The sequence below is a fragment of the Jaculus jaculus genome, chromosome 13, assembly GCF_020740685.1.
Source record: "Jaculus jaculus isolate mJacJac1 chromosome 13, mJacJac1.mat.Y.cur, whole genome shotgun sequence".
Taxonomy (NCBI): Eukaryota; Metazoa; Chordata; class Mammalia; order Rodentia; family Dipodidae; genus Jaculus; species Jaculus jaculus.
Window position 1 is genome coordinate 42,928,920 of NC_059114.1, and position 20,497 is coordinate 42,949,416.

The window sequence follows — 20,497 nt, forward strand, 5'->3', positions numbered from 1 at the left end:
AGATTAAAGCAGAAATTAATGAACTGGAAACTAAGAAAACAAATTTTTTTTAAATTGATGAAACAAGAAGCTGGTTCTTTGAAAAAATAAACAAGATTGACAAACTCCTGGCCAATTTGATGAAACAAAGAGAAGTTTCAAATTAACAAAATCAGAAATTAAAAAGGAGAGATCACAACAGACGTCAATGAAATTGGAAGAATCATCCGGGCATACTTTCAAAACCTCTACTCCACAAAATTAACCTGGAAGAAATGGATGAATTACTAGACACATACCAAAACTAAATTCAGCAAAGATTAATCTCCTAAACAAACCTATCACATCCATGAAGATTGAAAAGTAATCAAAAACCTCCTCCAAAAGAAAATTCTAGGACTGATGGCTTCTCAGCCGAATTCTGTCAGATCTTCATTGAAGAACTGAAACCAATTTTTCTCCAACTGCTTCACATAACCAGAGACCAGGGAATCCTCCCCAACTCCTTTTGTGAAGCTAACATCACTCTAATACCAAAACCAGACAGAGATGCAACAAGAAAAGAAAACTAAAAGCCTATATCCCTGATGAACTTAGATGCAGATTCTGAACAAGATCCTTACAAACCTAATTGAACAACACATCAAAAGCAACATCTACCTAGATCACGTAGGGTTCATTCCAGGGATGCAGGGACGGTTCAACATGTGGAAATCGCTCAACATAATACACCACATAAACAAAGTTAACCATAAGCACCACATGATCAGGGACTTCTGGGTAAGATGATAGCATACTAGCCACAGCAAAGCAGCCTAGAGAGGGAAATAAACAGAAACACAGCAAAATAGACTCTTCTACTGAAAAGTGAAGGTGTATAAGTTATTATCAACCACAGCAGAGCAGCAGGAGAGATCAAGATCTTCCAAAATGGAGGAAACCAGCTAGAATCCTGCCCAGGTGCCAGCAGCCCCAATCAGCAAGCCCGCTTGGCCAGTGGCAGGAGTAGAAGCAAAGTGAAGGGATTTTCCACTAACATCAGGCACCTCCCAAAGTCAAGAAACCTGAAGGGGAAGACAGCAGAGCCCAGCTGAGCAGCTGCTGAAAGAGATCACAAATGGGACCAGCTGAGCAGCTCCGGGCGGACTCCGGGTAATTGCAAGGTCTCCCATCCCCCAACTGTCAGGGCCGAGAACATCCACAGAATTCATTCATCCTGGCCTCCCAGTACCAAGAGGGATCAAGGTGGGCTCTCAGCATTGGTGAGATTGGAAGCCATCCCAAAAAGTAACAGGGCCTACTTACACAAAGCCACATACAAAAGCCTGCACTGGAAGTGCTAATCTCTCTTTCCATGTTGGGAAAGGTCATGTATTACATTTGAATGATATATCTTGGTTGGCTTTATCCTTCTCAAGCTGTATATTGGTATTGAATATTGTTGCTTTTGATGTTTCCCAATTTTTAGGGCCTTTGTCTTTTGCTTCTGTCATTATTGGGGGCAGGAACTGACTGGCCCCAGGCTGACCTGGAACCTATTTCAGACTAGAAATCTTAAACCCCTATTTGACAGGATTAAGGGTGCAGGGCAACACACACCCTGGTACTTTGGCTTTAATAGATTATCTGTTTAGTTTAATCCCCACACTTGTATAAATACTCTGTGCTGGTTTGGATTGAGAGACCTGATTAGAATCTGGAAAAGAGCCAGTCCCCAGACAATTAGCCCATCCAGTGCTGGAAGTCGCTACATGACCTACTAGGGGAAAGTGGCCGACATCTGTCCAAGCAACTTAAAGTCCAAGCGACTCAAAAGCAAACAACCTGACGTGATGCTCACACAAGTGCAATAATGGCACACAGCCATGGTGGGCAACCAACTGCTCTTGGATTGGCTAACAGATCCACTCAGCGGAAAGGAGATCATATCTGGAAATGGGAAACAAGTCAAAATCATATCGAGATAATGATTCTGCTTTCCATTGTCAAGCTCCCACTAATCTTGGGCTATAAGAGGGTCTGCACCCTTTAAATTCTCTCTAAATTAATAATGGTTATCCCATTTAACCAGTGCTGACTTGTCTCTCCATTGGAGAATCTACTTCTCAGATGGAAGCTGGACTTGAGGAGATAAACTACCCAGTGGACTCCACCCTGGTCCTAGCTGAAACCACAGAGGAACTGGGGAAATAAACAAGAGTGCTGCTTTCTTTGTGAACCTAATATCACCACAAGGGTGAAGGAGATAGACCCTGAGGACACTCAACACTTACCAAACCAGAGATCCAGAAGCTCCTAAGAGCCCATTATTGAAGACCTAAAATGCACCCAACATGGCTCAGGGAATTATGCAGAAGAGGGGAGCAGAAAGATTGTTAGAACCACAAGTAGGGACATTATGCACAGAGACATTACCTCTTCCCCATAACTGACTTCTGCCCCATAATGCATGACCCACAATCCCCATGGGGTTGACCTATATCCCCAATGAGGAAGGCCTCTTTGGAAAGGGGGCAGGGATGAGAGAAAGGATGGTACCAACATGTATTGTTTATATACAAAGTATGTCCATATCTAATAAAAATAAATTTAAAATAATAATAAATAGAAAAAAACTAGAAATAAAAGTTGACTGCTTAGAAATCCATGGGTCTTTTGAACTTAAGGCTAATGCAAGAAGTCCTACCACCAAGCTTTGGGTTTTCTTTGGGTAACTAATCTCTGTGTGTTTACTTGACCAACAGTCCCACTTAGGCCCTGGCTTTATGGGTTGCTGCATTCCTACAGAGATTGTCCAAGGCCCCTGGCCTACAGATGTTTGTCACCAGTCCATGTAATTCCCCAACCTTCCTCACAATGAAAACATTTTCCCCAGTCCTTCCTATCAATTCTGACTGAGTTACAAGCTACCACTTACACATCTGCTAGCACTTAGCAACATGAGGCTTAATTAAAGAAAGAAAAATTGGAGGAGGAGGAGGAGGAGAAGGGAGACAACAACATGGAAACGGTATTGTATCTTCAGCCCATATTAAACTCTTCCTTTTCCTCATTTGATTTCCTTTAATCTAGCCTAATTTCTTTCAGGTGTTGGGCTTCCCATCCCCATATGTAACAACAACAACAACAAAAGCTAATACTTACCAAGTGCTGGGGTTTGGGTCCTTCACCTCCATATGTCCTAGCAGCCCTATGACACATACTACCAGAACCCTCAAGCGGCTGATGAGAAACCCATACTCAGAGAGGTTAAGAACCTTGGCCAATATCACACAGCTTGTATGTGGTAAAGCTTGCTGTCAAAACATTAAAACAGAAACTGACTCCAAACCCACATTCTTTAACCTAACCACTGAGCCAACTCTCAGCCTTAAAGCCCACGTTCTTAACCACCGGGAGGGGTAAGGCGCCTTCCTTCATCTGAGTAGTGAGCTTTCCTACTGTGTACACTGGACTTCTCAGAAACCAAGGGAATGAATCCCCGACACAAACTCTGATTCTGGCTGGATACAGCAGTTTCCCTTGCTAGACTTGAGTTTCTACCCACTCTGCCTCCCCTAAAAAGACACTTGAAATATTACAGGGCTGGGTAATGGAGAGCAGCTCAGTGATAGTGTGTGTGCTTACTATATGTGAGAACCTGGGTTCAATCTTCAATGGAAGGAAGGAAGGACGAAAAGAAGAAGGAGGGAGGAGGGGAGGGGAGAGGGAGGAAGAAGGCACTTGAAGGTTAAAAAAAAGAAGGTCATAAAGGTAAAAGTGACTTACACCTGGGGAAAATGCTATATAAATCTAAAATGGTAAAAATCAGCTGCATTCATTCAATAATGGGACTTTATGGCCAGGTATGTGCTTTTTAATCTCCATGGCAGTCTTTTAATATGAAAATAAAACACACTATAAGAAACAATACTAAAGTGCATAAAGTGAAAATAAAGTTTCCCCATCATTCTAACTCTCTCAGGCATCTTTCACATTGGTTGTTTTGTTTGGTTTTCCCTTGTGTTTTTGCTAAGGAATTTAAATCAAGGTCTCTAACACCCCCAACTCCAGGCCTAAGTTTTCCTAAGACCCTATCAACATGATATGCATATATAGATATATACAGGTATCCACCCGAAATCCCAGCAATCACCTGGTAGACTGAGGCAGGAGGATTGGCACTGGTGCCAGTTCTAGGCCAACCTAGACTAAGTAACAAGACTCTGTCACAAAAAAAAAAAAAAAAAAAAAAAACCAACTATATCTATCTGTATCTAATTCTTTCTTCAACACAGAATCATAATTTGGAGGACCTTTTTTTCAGTGTTGAGGATCAAAGCCAGAGTCTTGCTCATGCCAGGCAAGCACTCTGAGAAACAGTCCTGCCCATTTTCTGTGGTTCTAAAACTTCTCATTTTACTGAGCATTACATTTATATTTATTTACATATCTCCACATCAATCCAGACAGAACCATCTGTCTTTTAAATCAACACAAGTAACTGCATTATATGAATGAACTGAGATATATTTAGCCAATTTTCTGATGAAGAGCATTTGACTCATGACATTTTTTGATGCTGAAGGGTTACAGACAATGTTAAGAATTGCTGAAGGCAGTTTATGTGAAAATGAGAGAAAATATTTTCAAACCACCTATCTTGAAGAGAGGTTAGAATTGCTTAGTGGTTAAGGCACTTGCCTGCGAAGCCTAAAGACCCAAGTTTGATTTCTCAGTACCTGAGTAAGCCAAATGCACAAGATGGTGCATATGTCTGGAGTTCATTTGCAGTTACTAGAGATTCTGGTGTGCCCATTCTCCATGTATATATATATCTCCTTGTCTTTCCCTCTCTCTCAAATAAAGAAATAAATATTATAGTTCAGTAACAAAAAAGTAACAATGCAATTTTACAAGTGAACTTGAGTAGACATTTCTCTAATGGAGATATACAAATGGACAACAGATGGGCATGGTAGCACATGCTTATAAAGTCAGTACTCAGAAGTACGGCAGAGGAAGACAAACATCACAATCAAGACCATCATGGGCTATACAGAAAGACCTCATGAAAGAAAACAGAAAGAAAGAAAGGAAGGGAGGGAGGGAGGGAGGGAGGGAGGGAAAGAAGAAAGAAAAAAAGAGAGGGGAAGAAAAGAAGGAAGGAAGGAGGGTAGGGAAAGAGGAATTAAAGGAAAGGAAAAGGAAGAAAGAGGGGAGATGGGGGAGGGAAAAGCAAAGAGTGACAAAGAAAAGCAGAAAATAAAAGCTCTATTGCTTAGGACTCCATATGCTTGAGCTGCAAAGTCACTGAAAAATCCTGATGGAGCTGAGCTGAAAACCTCCTCCCTGTAGACCAACTGACAGAAAGCTGGAAAAAAGCTATGCCGCACACAGATCCATGGGAGAGAGAAAAATCACCACTGAAGATAAACAAGAGTGGACACTGCACGCCTTAAGTTTGGCCAGCCAAGCCAAATAAGCCAACTGGTGCAATTGTGGCAAATCTGTTATGGGGGAAGCCAAGCACTCTCTAATTGGATTGGAGGCCCACTCCATGGGGAGGAAATACATGCTTGATACTGAAAATCTATGACATGGAAAGTCATGAGCCCTAGAGATATAACGTCTGCTGGTGTCTGGATGAATATATATATATATATATATGTGTGTGTGTGTGTGTGTGTGTGTGTGTGTGTTGTGTGTGTGTGTGTGTGTGTGTGTGTGTGTCATGAGCCATAGAGATATAACGTCTGCTGGTGTCTGGATGGATGGATATATATATATATATATATATATATATATATATATATATATATATATATGCGTGTGTGTGTGTGTGTGTGTGTGTGTGACCAAACTGCCTAGTAAACACTTCTCTCAACATTTATACCCATATATTAATGCTACTCTCAATTTTGGTTACAGAAGCTTTTCTTTTCAGATGGCAGTGACCTCTGGGATGACTCCAAAGGTACCATAGTGCTGAGAAGAAGTGACAGGAGTGCTCAGCACTGAGATATGTCTATCACACCTTCCAAGGCTCAGGGTCCACTGCGGAAGAAGTGGTGGAAAGAATGTAAGAGCCAAAAGAAAGGCAGGACTCCTTACAACGCATTCTTCCAGACACAAAATGGCCTGGATATCCATGACCTCACAGTCCCTGACACTACCTACACAAGACCATCATAAGAGGAAAAGATGATGACATCAAAATAAAAGAGACTGATTGAGAGGGGGAGGGGAGATGATGACAAATAGAGTTGCAAAGGGGAAAGTAGAAGGGGAGGGAGGGAATTACCATGGTTTATTGTCGATAATTATGGAAGTTGTCAATAAAAATAATATTCAAACAAAAATTAAAGCTCATCCTCACCACTGCCCTGGAATGCAAACACAAATCACAGACTCACTAGAACTTGTCATGACTACTAGCAACATCACAGATGTGGAGCTGGGGTACCTGGAAGGCTGCACCGTTGGTGAGGAGGGTGTAGCCACTATGGGAAACTACGGGGAGGGAGGAGGTAGTAGTAGAAAGCTGGGCATGATGGCACACCTTCCTCTCAGCAAAGCAGGAGGAGGAGGAGTCTGAGACTAGCCTGGATTACACAGTGAGATCTGCTCTCAAAAAAATCAAAGCAAGGCCTAGAGAGATGGTTTAGCAATTAAGGCGCTTGCCTGCAAAGCCAAAGGAGCCAGGTTTGATTCTCCAGTACTCACATAAAGTCAGATGCACAAGGTGGTGTGTGCATTTGGACTTCATTTGAAGTGGCTAGAACTCTCGGCATGCCTATTTTCTCTATATGCTCTCTCTTTCAAATAAATAAATAAACTATTTAAAAATAAATCAAAGCCGGGCGTGGTGGCGCACGCCTTTAATCCCAGCACTCGAAAGGCAGAGGTAGGAGGATCGCCATGAGTTCAAGGCCACCCTGAGATGAGAGTTAATTCCAGGTCAGCCTGGACCAGAGTGAGACCCTACCTCAAAAAACCAAAAAAAAAAAAAAAAAAAAAATCAAAACTAAAAAAATTAAATCTCACCAGGCATGGTGGCATACTCCTTTAATCCCAACATTCCAGAGGCAGAGGTAGGAGGACTGCTGTGAGTTCAAGCCCAGCCTGAGAATACATAGTGAGTTCTAGGTCAGCCTGGGCTAGAGAGAGACCCTACCTCAAAACACACACACATGCACACACACAAAATTTAAATCTCAAGCTGGGGAGATGGGTCAGAGGTTTAAAAGACCATGCTTGCAAAGTCTGCTGGCCTGGGTTTGATTCCCCAGTACCCACATAAAGCCACATATACAAAGTAGCACATATATCTAGAGTTTGTTTGCAGTGGCAAGGGGCCCTGGCATGTCCATTCTCCTCTCCCTCCCTTCCTCCCCCCCACCCGCTCTCCCCTCCCTTTCCCTTCCCCTCTCCTCTCTGCTTGTAAATAAATAAATAAGTTACAACTTTTGGTATCATTGCTGAAATGGAACATATGTTCAGTTGAATAAAAGATTCAATTCATTTAAACCATCCCAGCTGCTGTAACAACTACTTTTCAGCAGTTAAACATAAAATTTAATACTATTTCTTTGACTCATTCATTCATCTATTCAACTCCTTATGCTCCTCAAGCTATATGCTAAACCCAAAGGATTAAAAAAAAATTTCAGGCTGGAGAGATGGCTTAGCAGTTAAGGCACTGCCTGAGAAGCCTAAGGATTCATGTTCAGCTCTCCAGATCCCAGGTGTACAGTGATGTAAGCACGCAAGGTCGCACATGCACACAAGGGGGTGCACGCGTCTGGAGTTCGATTGCAGTGGCTGGAGGCCCTAGCCGGCCAATTCTCTCTTCCTTTCCACCTCCAACATCTGTCCTGCGTGAAAAAATAAATCATGGGGACTAGAGGTACAGCACTTACCTAGCATGCCCTGAGTTAGATCCTCAGCACTAAAAAGGGAAAAGAAAAAATCCAAACTCCACAGAGCAGGCCTCATTTCTGGCCTTTGAGGAACTGTGAGCAGACATACTCATGAGTGAATTTTGCATCACATTTAAGCGTTGCTATAAGGCTACCATGAAGAGTGAGGGCCACATAAGCCCAGAGAAGAAGGATGTGACCTGGACTTGAGGAGGAGCTGGTGGACAGAAAGTAGCCAGGACACTTCCAGAATTTAAAGAGAACACCCAAAATGGAGTGAAAAACAAGAGGAATGACACCTACAATACCACTTATAAACCACAGTGTGATCATTAGATAATTAAAACTTTCAGACGCCTACACACATTTCCCACACTTTAAGGAATACACAGAAAAGGGTACACATTGCACACATCATAACAGCTGCCTCTGAGAAGGAGAAAATGGCAGTAAGGAATGAGGTGGAATGGAAAATAACAACATCTTAGGGGAGGAGCCTGGCACAGAGGGAAAAGTGGATGTAATTCAATCCTCTGCCCTTGAGGCCAACTGTTGCAATCAGGTTCACATTACTGGAAGAAATCACCCAACCAAGAACAGCTTCTGGAAAAAAAGGTTTATTTTGGCTCACAGGCTCAAGAGGGGGCTCCATGATGGCAAGGGAAAATGATAGCATGGGCAGAGGGTGGACATCACCTCCTGGCCAACATCCGGTGGACAACAGGAGAGTGTGCTAAACACTGGCAAGGGGAAACTGGCTATAATACCCATAAGCCCACCCCCAACAAAACTCTGCCTCCAGGAGGCATTAATTCCCAAATTTCCATCAGCTGGGAACCTAGCATTCAGAACACCTAAGTTTATGGGGGACATCTGAATCAAACCACTACATCCCGACCCAGCCCCCATAAACATTGCATTTTACATTATGGTTGGTTAAGTCCAACTGCAAAAGTCTCCATATTTCTTATCAATCCTAATGATGTTCAAACATCTCCATAAGCCAAGGTCCTTTAACTGAGTCATAATACCAAAAATTCCCCAAAACACCCATAATAGCAAAGAATAAATACACTGTAAAAATGGCATTGGGCAAAGCAAAGAAATATTCAACCAATATAAGATTTAAACCAGTCAAACATTAAACTCTGTAGCTCCAAGTCCAACAATGCTAGTCAGTGACAAATCTCCAAGTCTGATAATTCTAACCAGAAACAATTCTCTGGAGTTCCAAATCCGCCCCTCTAGCTAGGCTACTAACAGTCTTGGAAAACTTCATCTGGGGCTGGCAGCTCTCTTTAGCAGCCATCTCAGGGCTCCACTGGGTCTCCATGCAGGCAACCCAGCAAACCTGCTTCACACTGTCCATTGACTGTTTCCAAAAACATATTATATTGCAAATTCAATTACCCTCTCTTTCCTGCATTTCTATACTCCATAATACCAGGTGAGGTGCCAGTTTTTTAATCCAGGGAGGAATAAAGCAGACTTTAAAGAACAGGACACTCCTTCACTATTCAGGCCCCTTCAAAAGGCTGCATTCTTGCAGTTGTCCCAATGCAGGTCAGCTGGCCTGATCTCAAAGGTTGTAATCTCTCATACAATTGCAGCTGAAGGGGCAACAATTTCAGCCCAAAGATTTCATTTCTGTGCCATATCCCTCTGCTCACACCAGTCCATTTCTATACAAGGCAACCCTGCACAAGTTCTTGGGGCATGTGTATAACAGCAAGCCTCTCACATAAACTGCTTCTAGCCCAGTCCAGGCAAAGCTCTTTCTCACTCTCATAAGCCAAACCTCACAGTTCTTAGTTCTTACTGCATTCAACTCTTTCAACTCTGACCAGAATAGTCCATCAAGCTGTACTTAACAGCACTGCAAGACTTCTCTTAGGCCAAGATTTCAAATCCTTCCACACTCCTCTTGAAAATCAGCTCCAAAGGTCAAAAGCCACACAGTCAGGTGTTTAACAGGAATGACCCCACTCTCAGTACCAACTTTACTGCTGCAGTCAGGTTTGCATTGCTGGTAGAAATCACCTGACCAAGAGCAGCTTGTGGGAAATAGAGGTTTACTTTGGTTTATAGACTCGAGGGGAAGCTCCATGATGGCAGGGGAAAATGATGGCATGGGTAGAGGGTGGATATCATCTCCTGGCCAACATCTGGTAGAAAACAGCAACAGGAGAGTGTGCCAAACACTAGCAAGAGGAAACTGGCTATAATACCCATAAACCCGGTCCCAATAATACACTGCTTCCAAGAGGTGTTAATTCCTTAATCTTCATTAGCTGAGAACGTAGCATTCAGAACACCTAAGTTTGTGGGGGACACCTGAATCAAATTACTATACCAACTAACACACAAGTACAGATTCTGCAGGACTTGTGGTGTTGTAGCCCAATAAAACCATTATAATTCAAAATATCGTAAGTAAAAATGCATTTAATACCCTAACATGCCAAACACCATAGCTTAAAACACAGCTCACAGTAGAATACCACTGCTTCCCCCTGGTCAGCATGTAGCTGGCTAGGAGCTTCAGCTCGTTGCTGCTGCCCAATGGTACAGGAGAGGGCTCTATCCCAGGAAAAGACAAAAATTCAAAGTACATTTTCAAACATATGTATATTGCTTTTGTACCATGATAAAGTTGAAAAATCATGATTGAATTATTATGGCTTAGGGTTCATCTGGAATATATTTTTATTTATTTGCATGTGTGCATTGGTTGAGCATGCCAGGGCCTCTTGTTGCTATAAACTAATGACTTTCTAGCTTTATCTGGGTACTTGAGAAATTGAATATGGGCCATTGTTGCAGTTACCTTCTTGTTGCTGGCATAAAGCATCCAACCAGCTGGGCATGGTGGCACACATCTTTAATCCCAGCACTTGAGAGGCAGAATGAGGAGGATCACTATGAGTTTTAGACTACATAGTGAACTCCTGGGCTAGAGTAAGACCCTACCTTGAAAAACCAAAAAAAAAAAAAAAAAAAAAAAAAAAGAAAAAAAAGAAAAAAAAAAGCAGCTGATAGGAGGAGGAATGTTTTTATTTTAACTTACTGTCCAGGGGAAGATTCATGATGGCAGTGGAAAACAGGGTATGAGCACAGGCTGGATATCACTTCTGAAACAGAAGGTGGAAAAGAGAAGCAGAGGAGTGAGCTAATCTCTGGCAAAGGGGAGCTGGCTATAACATCCTTAAGCCCACCCCCATAACACACCTCCTCCAGCAAGACTCCACCTCCCAAACTGATGTCAACCTGGAACCAAGCATTCAAAAACATGAGTGTATGGAGGACATCTGATTCAAACCACTACGTTCTGTCCCTGTATGCACAGGGTCAGGATCACTTCACTACATAAAAATGTATCCATTCCAACTTTGTTTTTATAGTTGTTTTGTTACTGTTGTTGTATTATCAGTCCCAACACTGTTTAAACATCACCATAGTCCAAGGTTTCTTTTAAATGTGAGCTTATAAAACCAAAACTATATGATGGCACAGAATAAACATACACACTGCAAAAGATGTCACTACATAATGGTTCAGCCAGAAGCCATACATTATTTACATTATTACTAGAAAAATTTCAGTGCCAGGGATAGGACAGCTTTCAGTTAGTCGTTGGTCAGGGAGATTCCTGATGCCCCAAAAACAGTATATAGGTCATTGCCAAGACTCTGGTTTCCCACCAGAAATAGATGGTAAGACCATATTGCCAAAAACTCCACATGCTTGGGCTGAGAAGACAAGCTGGAAATGAGCTGAAAACCTCCTCCCTGTGGACCAGCTGGCAGAAAACTGGGAAAAGTTATGCTGCACGCAGCCCTATGGGAGACAGAGAAATCTCAGCACTGCTAAATAACTGTGGAAGCCTTAAGTTTGGTCAGCCACGCAAAATGAGCCAATTGGTGCAAAAGTGGCATGTCTGTTATAGGGAAAAGCAACCACTCTAAAATTGGACTGCAGGCCTGTTTCATGGGAGGGAATACATTCCTGGTACTGAAAACCCTGTCAAAAGCCTATGGTGGGAGAACTCATGAGCCTGCTGTTGTCTGGCTAGATGCATATATCATGCTCAGAAAAGTGCCCTGTAAGGCCTCTTCTTAACATCCACACCCATATACTAACGCTACTCTCATTTTAAGTTAGAGAAACTTCTCTTTTCAATGGCAGTGACCACTAGGATGACTGAAAAGGCACCATAGTGTTGAGAAGTGACAGAGGAATGTTCAGCACTGAGACATGTGTATTATACATTCCAAGGCTCAAGGTCCATTGTAGAAAAGGTGGTAAAAAATATATATATATGAGAGCCAAAAGAAGGGTAGGACTGCTTACAATGCAATCGTCCATATACAAAATGGTCTGAATATCCATGGCCTGGTATTACCTACAGAAGACCCTCATAATAGGAGGAAAAGATGATGACATCAAAACAAAAGAGAGACTAATTGAGAGGTGGAGGGGATATAATAGAAAGTGGAATTGTGAAGGGGGAAGTGGGGAAGGGGAGGGAATTATCATGGTTTATTGTCTATAATTATGCATGTTGTCAATAAAAATGTTTAAATTTTTTTTAAAATTCAAGGAACATTTTTTAACTTTTTTTTTTTTCCTTCGAGATAGGGTCTCACTCTAGCCCAAGCTGACCTGGAATTCACTATGGAGTCTCAGGGTGGCCTCGGACTCACAGCAATCCTCCTACCTCTGCCTCCCAAGTGCTGGGATTAAAGGTATGCACCACCACGCCCGGCTCAAGAACATTTTTTAAAAGATGATAGTACAAGTAAAGACTGGATCAATTTGCAGTGGCAGGAGGCCCTGGCATGCCCATTTTCACTCACTTGCTCTCTCTCTCTCTTTCTCTCTCTCTCAAATAAATAAATAATTTTTTAAAGTTATTAAGGGGTTGGGTGTGGTAACACATGCCTTTAATTCCAGAACTTGGGAGGCAGAGGTAGGAGGATTTCTATGAGTTCGAGGCCATCTTGAAACTAAATAGTGAATTCTAGGTCAGCCTGAACCAGAGTGAGACTCTACCTTGAAAAAGAAACAAAGTTTTTATTCCTTCCTTTTTATTTTTTATTTTTTTTTCTGTTTTGGTTTTTCAAGGTAGGGTCTCACTCTGGTCCAGGCTGACCTGGAATTCACTATGGAGTCTCAGAGTGGCCTTGAACTCATGGCAATCCTCCTACCTCTGCCTGAGGATGTACCTCCATGGCAGAGCATTTGCTTATTATGTGTAATTTGATCTCTAGTACTGAAAAGATATGTAATACACATACACACATATGCCAAAGATGTACAAGGGCCCCAGACTACAAACATACATGCATATATTGTGTAGACATATAGAGAGTGACATTATGTCCCTTAGCTTATATGTACCTGGCATGGGGCATGGCGCAGAGTAGGCACAAGACCAAAAGGTAGGTCAGGGAAAAGGAGATTCATGTCACTATTGTGCCTGGGCAAGCTATGTGCATGAGGAAACACATAGATCTCAGAAGGGAGCATGGAATTATATTTTATAAATATCTAATACATTAAAGACCCAAGAAGGTGAAAGAAGCAGCTAGAACCATCATCAGGACAGAAAGACTCAGGCTTTTGCTCCTGAAAGAAAATGAGTATGCTGGTTAATCTTCTTTGTTAACTTGACTGGATTTGAAATCATCTAGGGGAAAGGCCTCTGGGTGTTTATTGAGAGCATTTCCAGACAGGTGTAAATGAAAATGGAAGACCCACTGTAAATGTGGGTGACACCATCCCAGAGGACTGGGATCCATCCTGGACTTAATAAAAAGGGGAAGATGAGAAAACACAGCAAGCATTAGCATTCACCTTTCTTTGCTTCCTGACTATGAACACAATGTGATCAGCCTGTCTTCAAACATCTAAGTAAATAAATAACAAATAAATAATTACAGGGACTCTATCAAAAAGTTAGTAAGTAAATTTATAATATCAAAACAGTTAATATACCACAATCAATGACATTTCTACAGGCTAGCAATAACTAGAATATGAAAGTTAAGACAGGGCTAGAGAGATGGCTTAGTGGTTAAGGAGCTTGCCTGCAAAGCCTGACAACCCAGGTCTGATTCCCCAGGACCCCTGTAAAGCCACATGTACAAAGTGGTACATGTGTCTGTAGTTTGTTTACAGAGACTAGAGGCCCTGGGGTGCCCATTCTCTGTGTGTGTCTGTCTCTGCTTAAAAATAAATAGAGCTAGGCATGGTGGCACACGCCTCTAATTCCAGCACTTGGAAAGCAAAGGTAGGTGGATCAGCATGAGTTTGAGGCTACCCTGAGACTACATAGTGAATTCCAAGTCAGCCTGAGCTAGAGTGAAACCCTATCTTGAAAAATAAAATAAAATAATAAATAAATAAAGCTGGGCATGGTGGTATACACCTTTAATCCCAGCACTGGGGAGACAGGTAGGAAGATTACAAGTTTGCGGCCAGCCTGAGGATACATAGTGAAATCCACATCAGCAAGCTCCGGGGACCCTCCTTGTGTCTACTTCCCAGGCACTGGGTTGACAGGTGCCTGCCTCCATGACTGGCGCTTGTATGTGTAATGCCAACCGAGCCATTTCCCCCCACCTGTAAAATAGTATTTAAAGCCAGCCGTGAGTAGAGGGGAAGTAGAGAAAAGAGATCCAGAGACAAAGCCTCCAAACACTGACCACGTGAAAGCAGACGGAGAAGGAACCAGGCTGGGGGTGGGCAGAAGCGCCTAGTGCCCTGTGAGGAAGTGAAAAAGTGAATGGTCAGTTGTGAATGCCGCTGACAGGCCGAGTAAAGTGAGCTGGAGAGGCAACTGTTGGACTTGGCAAGGACAGAAGGCAGAGGCAGGACTATTTGCTTAGGAAGGTGTGCAGCAGAAACGGCTCTGGGAAGCTCACTGCTCCCACGTGCTTTTGCCCCACCTTTTTCTGGGCTTGCTTTCGCCACTTCCTGCCCACCTTCCCCAAGTTGCCACACACTTTGAATCCCGACTTCAGTTCCTTGGGGAATCCTTCCCAGCCAGGCCACCTCACAGCGCTGCAGGCTCACACCCCCAAGCTTGGGGCCTGTCTGCTTCCCAGGACAGATGCCAGCAGTGTTTAACTTTGGTCTGCGTGACGGCGCAGTCGGCACCTTAATCTCCCTTCTGTCCTGCGGAGGGCCAGGGAAGGCCCGTTCTGCTTGGGAGCGCATCACATGCATCGTGTACTCACGCAGGCCTGGAGCTGGGCACAGACATGGCACACAAGAATGAGGTCAGGGGGACGGACGCTCAGGCATGTAGTGTGACTGTGAGCTGGAGGGGCGAGTGCGATCTGGACACAGGAGGAAGCACTGTAAGGATAGGAACGAAGTCCTTGATGCAAGACACACAGCTGGGAGGAATGGAAGTACAGGGGAGGGGAGAGGAGGAAGTGACAGGGACAGTGACTGCAGAGGGTCGAGTACAGTGGCCTTTGTGATCAGAGGTTGGGAAAGATCAGAGGTGGCCTCTGCAGAAAGACAAATGTCCCGCTGAAACAGCAAGCACGGAAATGTTCTGTCAGGGGAGGGAGGGGTGTCATCTACTGTTCAAATCCTACGGTGGTAGAGAGTTAGCAGATAAAGTATTCACCCTCTGGGCTGGAGAGAAGGCTTAGCAGTTAAGCCCTTGCCTGAGAAACCTAAGGACCCCAGTTTGAGGCTTGATTTCCCAACACCCACATTAGCCAGATGCACAGGGGGCGCATGCGTCTGGAGTTTGTTTGCAGTGGCTGGACCCAATCTGAGGTCACTCCCTGCTGTCACTGTTCATTCCCTTCAGAGCATCCACCTTCCGTTATCCTGTCTGTGTACGTCTTTACAGGTAAGAGCCCCTTGAGGACAGAACTTTGTCCTGGGGTCACACCCCTTTGCTAGACCAGCATGTACCAAATGCCTACCATCTGACAGATGATTCTTGCTCATCTTCAGTGTTTCCCATCTCCATATTGAAGTGCTTCAAGCTGGGCTGGAGGGATGGCTTAGCGGTTACAACATTTGCCTGCAAAGACAAAGGACCAAGGTTTGATTCCCCAGGACCCACATTAGTCAGTTGCACAAGGGGCGCACGTGTCTGGAGTTCATTTGCAGTGGCTGGAGGCCCTGGCGCGCCCATTCTCTCCCTCCCTTCCTCCTTCCCTCCCAATCTCTCTCTTTCTCTGTCAAATAAATAAATAATGTCTTTTAAGAAGTACTGCAAGTTGTCATTGTCTTACTTTAGTTTCCGCAGTGCTGGGAATCAAACCCAGGGTCACCTATATACTAGGTAAACACTGGGTCACCGCTCAGAGGAGGCCGGTCACATGTTTGTCCTTAGAGACGCTGCAGCCTGGACACACCACTGCTCTGCTGACACAGTCAGCAACAACAGTCTGGACCCGTGGGGCCTTGGATTCCTCTCAAAATTCCTCTCTTCCCTGTTTAAAAATCAAAGAAAGTTGGGCTGGAGAGATGGAGACCTGAGTCCAGCCTGAGACTGCTCTAGCTTATTCCCTTTCCTAGGCAACCCATAACAAGGCCTCACAAAGGCGACTTTAAAGAGAAGTTTATTCCCTCACAGTTCTCAGTCCAGGTGTGAGTAAGGTCATGTTCTCCACAAAGGATCTTGGGGAGAATATATTCCATGCCTCTCTTATTTGCCAGAAATCCTTCACACACTGGCTCAACGTTACTCCAACCTCAGCCTCCTTGCCTTACCATCTTCTCTTCATATAAGGACCCCCAACATGCTGGACTAGAGGCCCAGCCTACTTCTGTATGACCTCACTTAAACTCACTCCATTTGCTATGGCCCTATTTCCAAATAAGACTTCACATTCTTTGGTGGGGGCACAAGTCAACCCATCCCGAAAGAGCTACCCTGCTCTAGCTGTTCACAGCCCATATCTTATTTACCCCACTGTGCTGTGATGCTTTTTCTAATTCTTTCCTGTTAACCACAGAGATGACAAATCATCTTACGCGCCAACTAAACGACAGTTAGCGGGAAACTTTTCAGTTGACTGGTGATGCCTGTCACAGACGGAGGAATGAAGGGCAACACCTGGGAACTCGGTCAGGGCCTCTCCAACATTAGCGTGCATTCCAAGCCCTGGCAGACAATAAGACCTGCATTTGGGGATTCCTAACATGCTCCCAGAGGCTGTGGATAGTGCCGGGCCACAGACCATCCTTCAGGGCAAAAACGAAGCCAGAGAGACCTTTGTATCATACACAGTGAAATGAAGTCCATAGGTTGAAAACTACTTTAAAAATAAATTGAGCAACTCAGGTTGGGGAGACGGCTCAGTGGATAAAGCACTTGACTTGCAAGCAGGAGTACCTGAGTTCGGATTCTCAGCAGCCTGGAAAAGCTGGAAGCTGAGGCAGTCTTCTGTGGCATGCCTAGGCTAGATGGGAAGCAAAGATAAGAGACTTTCCCAGAGTCTCAGCGACTAGCTCATCTGGAGAATGTGAACAAATGAGAGACCTTGCCTCAAAACAAGGTGTCAAAGGGCTAGAGAGATGGCTCAGTGGTTAAGGTGCTTGCCTACAAAGCAATGACCAGGTTCAGTTCTCCAGGACCCACATAAAGCCAGATGCACAGAGTGGTGCCTGCATCTGGAGTTCATTTGCAGCAGCTGGAGCCCCTGCACACCTATTCTCTGTATCTCTGCTTGCAAATAAATATAATTAAAAATAAGCAGGTGGTGGGATGGAGAGATGGCTTAGCAGTTAAGCACTTGCCTGTGAAGCCTGAGGACACTGGTTAGAGGCTTGATTCCCCAGGACCCACGTAAGCCAGATGCACAAGGGGGTGCACACATCTGGAGTTCATTTGCAGTGGCTGGAGGCCCTGGCATATCCATTCTCTCTCTATCTGCCTCTTTCTCTGTCTGTCACTCTCAAATAAATAAATAAAAATAAACAAACAAAAATAAATAAACAGGTGGAAAGTGAGGATTGATCCCAAAGCTTGTCTTCCTACCTCCACACATGTGCATTCACATGGAATATGCACACACACGTCCCTCACACATATACCAAAAGAAAAACATAGAGCAAGCGAACTGCTTCTATTACCCTCCTCTAGTTGCCAGCTGGGAAAGCCCTCTCTGTCAGGCACCTGTCACCAGCTGGCCTGCAAAAGTCTCTGCTGCTTACCCATCAGCTTAGGTAGAAGAGCTGCTAACCCCTGCACACCAGAGGTCTCAGCTGATCTGTGGCAGCCAAGGGAAGGTAGGTCTGAGGGGGGAGAGGATTAACCCTCTCGCTTCCCCCTCCTCCCAGGCCTGAGGCAAGCAAGTGATTGATCCCAACTTCTCAGGGGTCCATTCAGGTCACAAGATGCCCTAACACATGTACACATACACAAACTTGCCAAGGTCAAGGGCTAGGAAGATGGCTCAGTGGGCAGAGTCCTTGTCAGATCCCCAGCACCCACATTAAAATATTGGGTTTGGTGGTCTGCACCTGCAACCCCAGCACTGGGGAAGTGGAGACAGTGAACCGTGGGGCTTGCTGGCTGGCTTGTCTAGCTGAATCTGTGAGCTCCAGATTCAGGGAATGTCCCTGTCTAAGAATAAGGTGGCAAAAGAAAAACACGTCGATATCTGCCACCTACATGCACATGCACACACACACACACACACACACACACACACACACACACACGGGATTTCTGAAGTGGGCGATGGGGGTCTGGAGAGCACAACTGTAAAAGTGCTGTAAAAGCTCAGGCAGAACCACTTCAGGGGTCAAACACGCATGGCCCTGACTTCTTTTAAAGAATTTATTTATTTATTTATTTATTTATTTATTTATTTATTTATATAGAGAGAATGGGCTCACCAGGGCCTCTAGCCACTGCAAACAAACTCCAGACACGTAAGCCACCTTGTGCATCTATCTGGCTTTACATGGTGACTGGGAAATCGAACCTGGGTCCTTTGGCTTGGCTGTCAAGCACCTTAACCACTAAGTCATCTCTCCAGCCTGGCCCTGACTTCTTAAGTAGGAATATTAAATCCCGCACACATCAGCTTTGCTCCAGTGCTGTGAGCTCTTTATGAAAGGAGATACTGGGTTGGCACCTACAACTATGAACCTGAGTGGAAGAGAGAGGCTAGTCGGGAGGAGACCAAAATGTCTGAAAAGCACTAAAAACACCATCCTTTCCACTGGGCAGGACTTTGGAGAAATTTTATCTCCTGGATCTTTCCTAGACACAGGATTTCTCCTTTTCCTTTTGTCTTGGCCATGAGCCACCAGGATGAGGTGGGAGGATGAGAGAGGCCCAAGAAACCCCATGAGGGTGAGGTCTATCCAATGGTCTCAGGCTAATCCCACACTGCCCACACTGTCCCAGGAGGGACCCAAGTGAATGCAGGACCAGGTGGCTGGGAACTGGGCAGACAGACAACTGGAAGAGCGTTGGAAAGAGACAACCAAGACAACGAGGCAGAAGATTTATAGGAAAGCATGGCCCAGAGCCCTGGGGCCTGGGCCAACACAGGACACAGCAGATGGCCTCTGAGCTGAATGAGGAGCTGGGCTAACTGCCCTGAGCTCCAGCTCTAGCAGCCTCTAGTCTACAAAACGAAAGTCAAAATGAACGCTGTACAGTTTGTGCACACATGAATTCACACAAGTACATTTACGTCCACAGCCCCACAGCCTCACGTCCAAGGCTCACAGAGGGACTCTCAGAACGAAAGGAGTTATGTACCATATGGAAGGGTTTACAAAAGTCATGGGAGCCAGGCGTGGTGGCACGCACCTTGAATCTCAGCACTCAGGAGGGGAGGCTGAGGTAGGAGGATCGCTGTGAATTCAAAGCCAGCCTGAGACTACATGATGAATTCCAGGTCAGCCTAGGCTGCAACAAGATCCTACCTTGAAAAATTTAAAAAAAAAAAAGAAAGAAAGAAAAGAAAAACAGTTGTGTGACTTGAACAAGTGACTGACATTTTTGTTGTTGTTTTGTTTTGGGAGGTAGGGTCTCACTCTCGCCCAGGTTGACCTGGCATTCACTCTGAAGTTTCAAGCTGGCCTTGAACTCACAGGAGTTCTCCTACCCCTGCCTCCTGGGTGCTGGGATTAAAGGCATGCACCAGCATGCCCAGTATGACTGACTTCTTTTTCTTTTTTCCGGTGCTGTCTAGGAATAGAACCAGGGCCTTGCACATAAGCTCTAAGCAACCAAGCTGCAACCCCAGCCCACAGCAAGTGACTGAGCCGCTGAAGACTGCAACCACTCGATGTTGGATTGCACTGAGAGGACAGAAGGGGGGACCAAGCGAACCTCTTTCACTTAGAGGCTCCTGTCCACTTAACAGTGAAAAACTAGACTATTGTTAAGTGTGGCATATTTTAAGTTACTTTACTTTAAAAATACCCTAAGGCTGGGGAAATGGCTCAGTGGTTAAAGGTGTTTGTTCACCAAGCCTGGCAGCCTGGGTTCAATTCTCAGTACCCACACAGAGCCAAATGCACATAGTGGCACGTGTCCCAGGGTGCCTTTCCAGTGACAAGAGGCTCTGCTGTGCCCATTCTGTGTCTCTCTACTTCCAAACAAATAAATTTTAATA

The 20,497-nt window shown here is 44.5% G+C and overlaps 1 long non-coding RNA gene across 1 annotated transcript in view; it reads right to left on the reverse strand.

Annotated features, from left to right (window-relative positions):
* LOC123454228 overlaps positions 1–16,275 on the reverse strand; it is a 228,561-nt gene extending 212,286 nt beyond the window's left edge. The window contains exons 1-3 of the long non-coding RNA XR_006633226.1: positions 16,145–16,275; positions 15,830–15,930; positions 10,948–11,011 (exon numbers count right to left, since the gene is read on the reverse strand). This is a non-coding gene — a long non-coding RNA (uncharacterized LOC123454228). The remainder of the gene's footprint in view (positions 1–10,947; positions 11,012–15,829; positions 15,931–16,144) is intronic.
* Between the last annotated feature and the right edge of the window lie 4,222 nt (positions 16,276–20,497).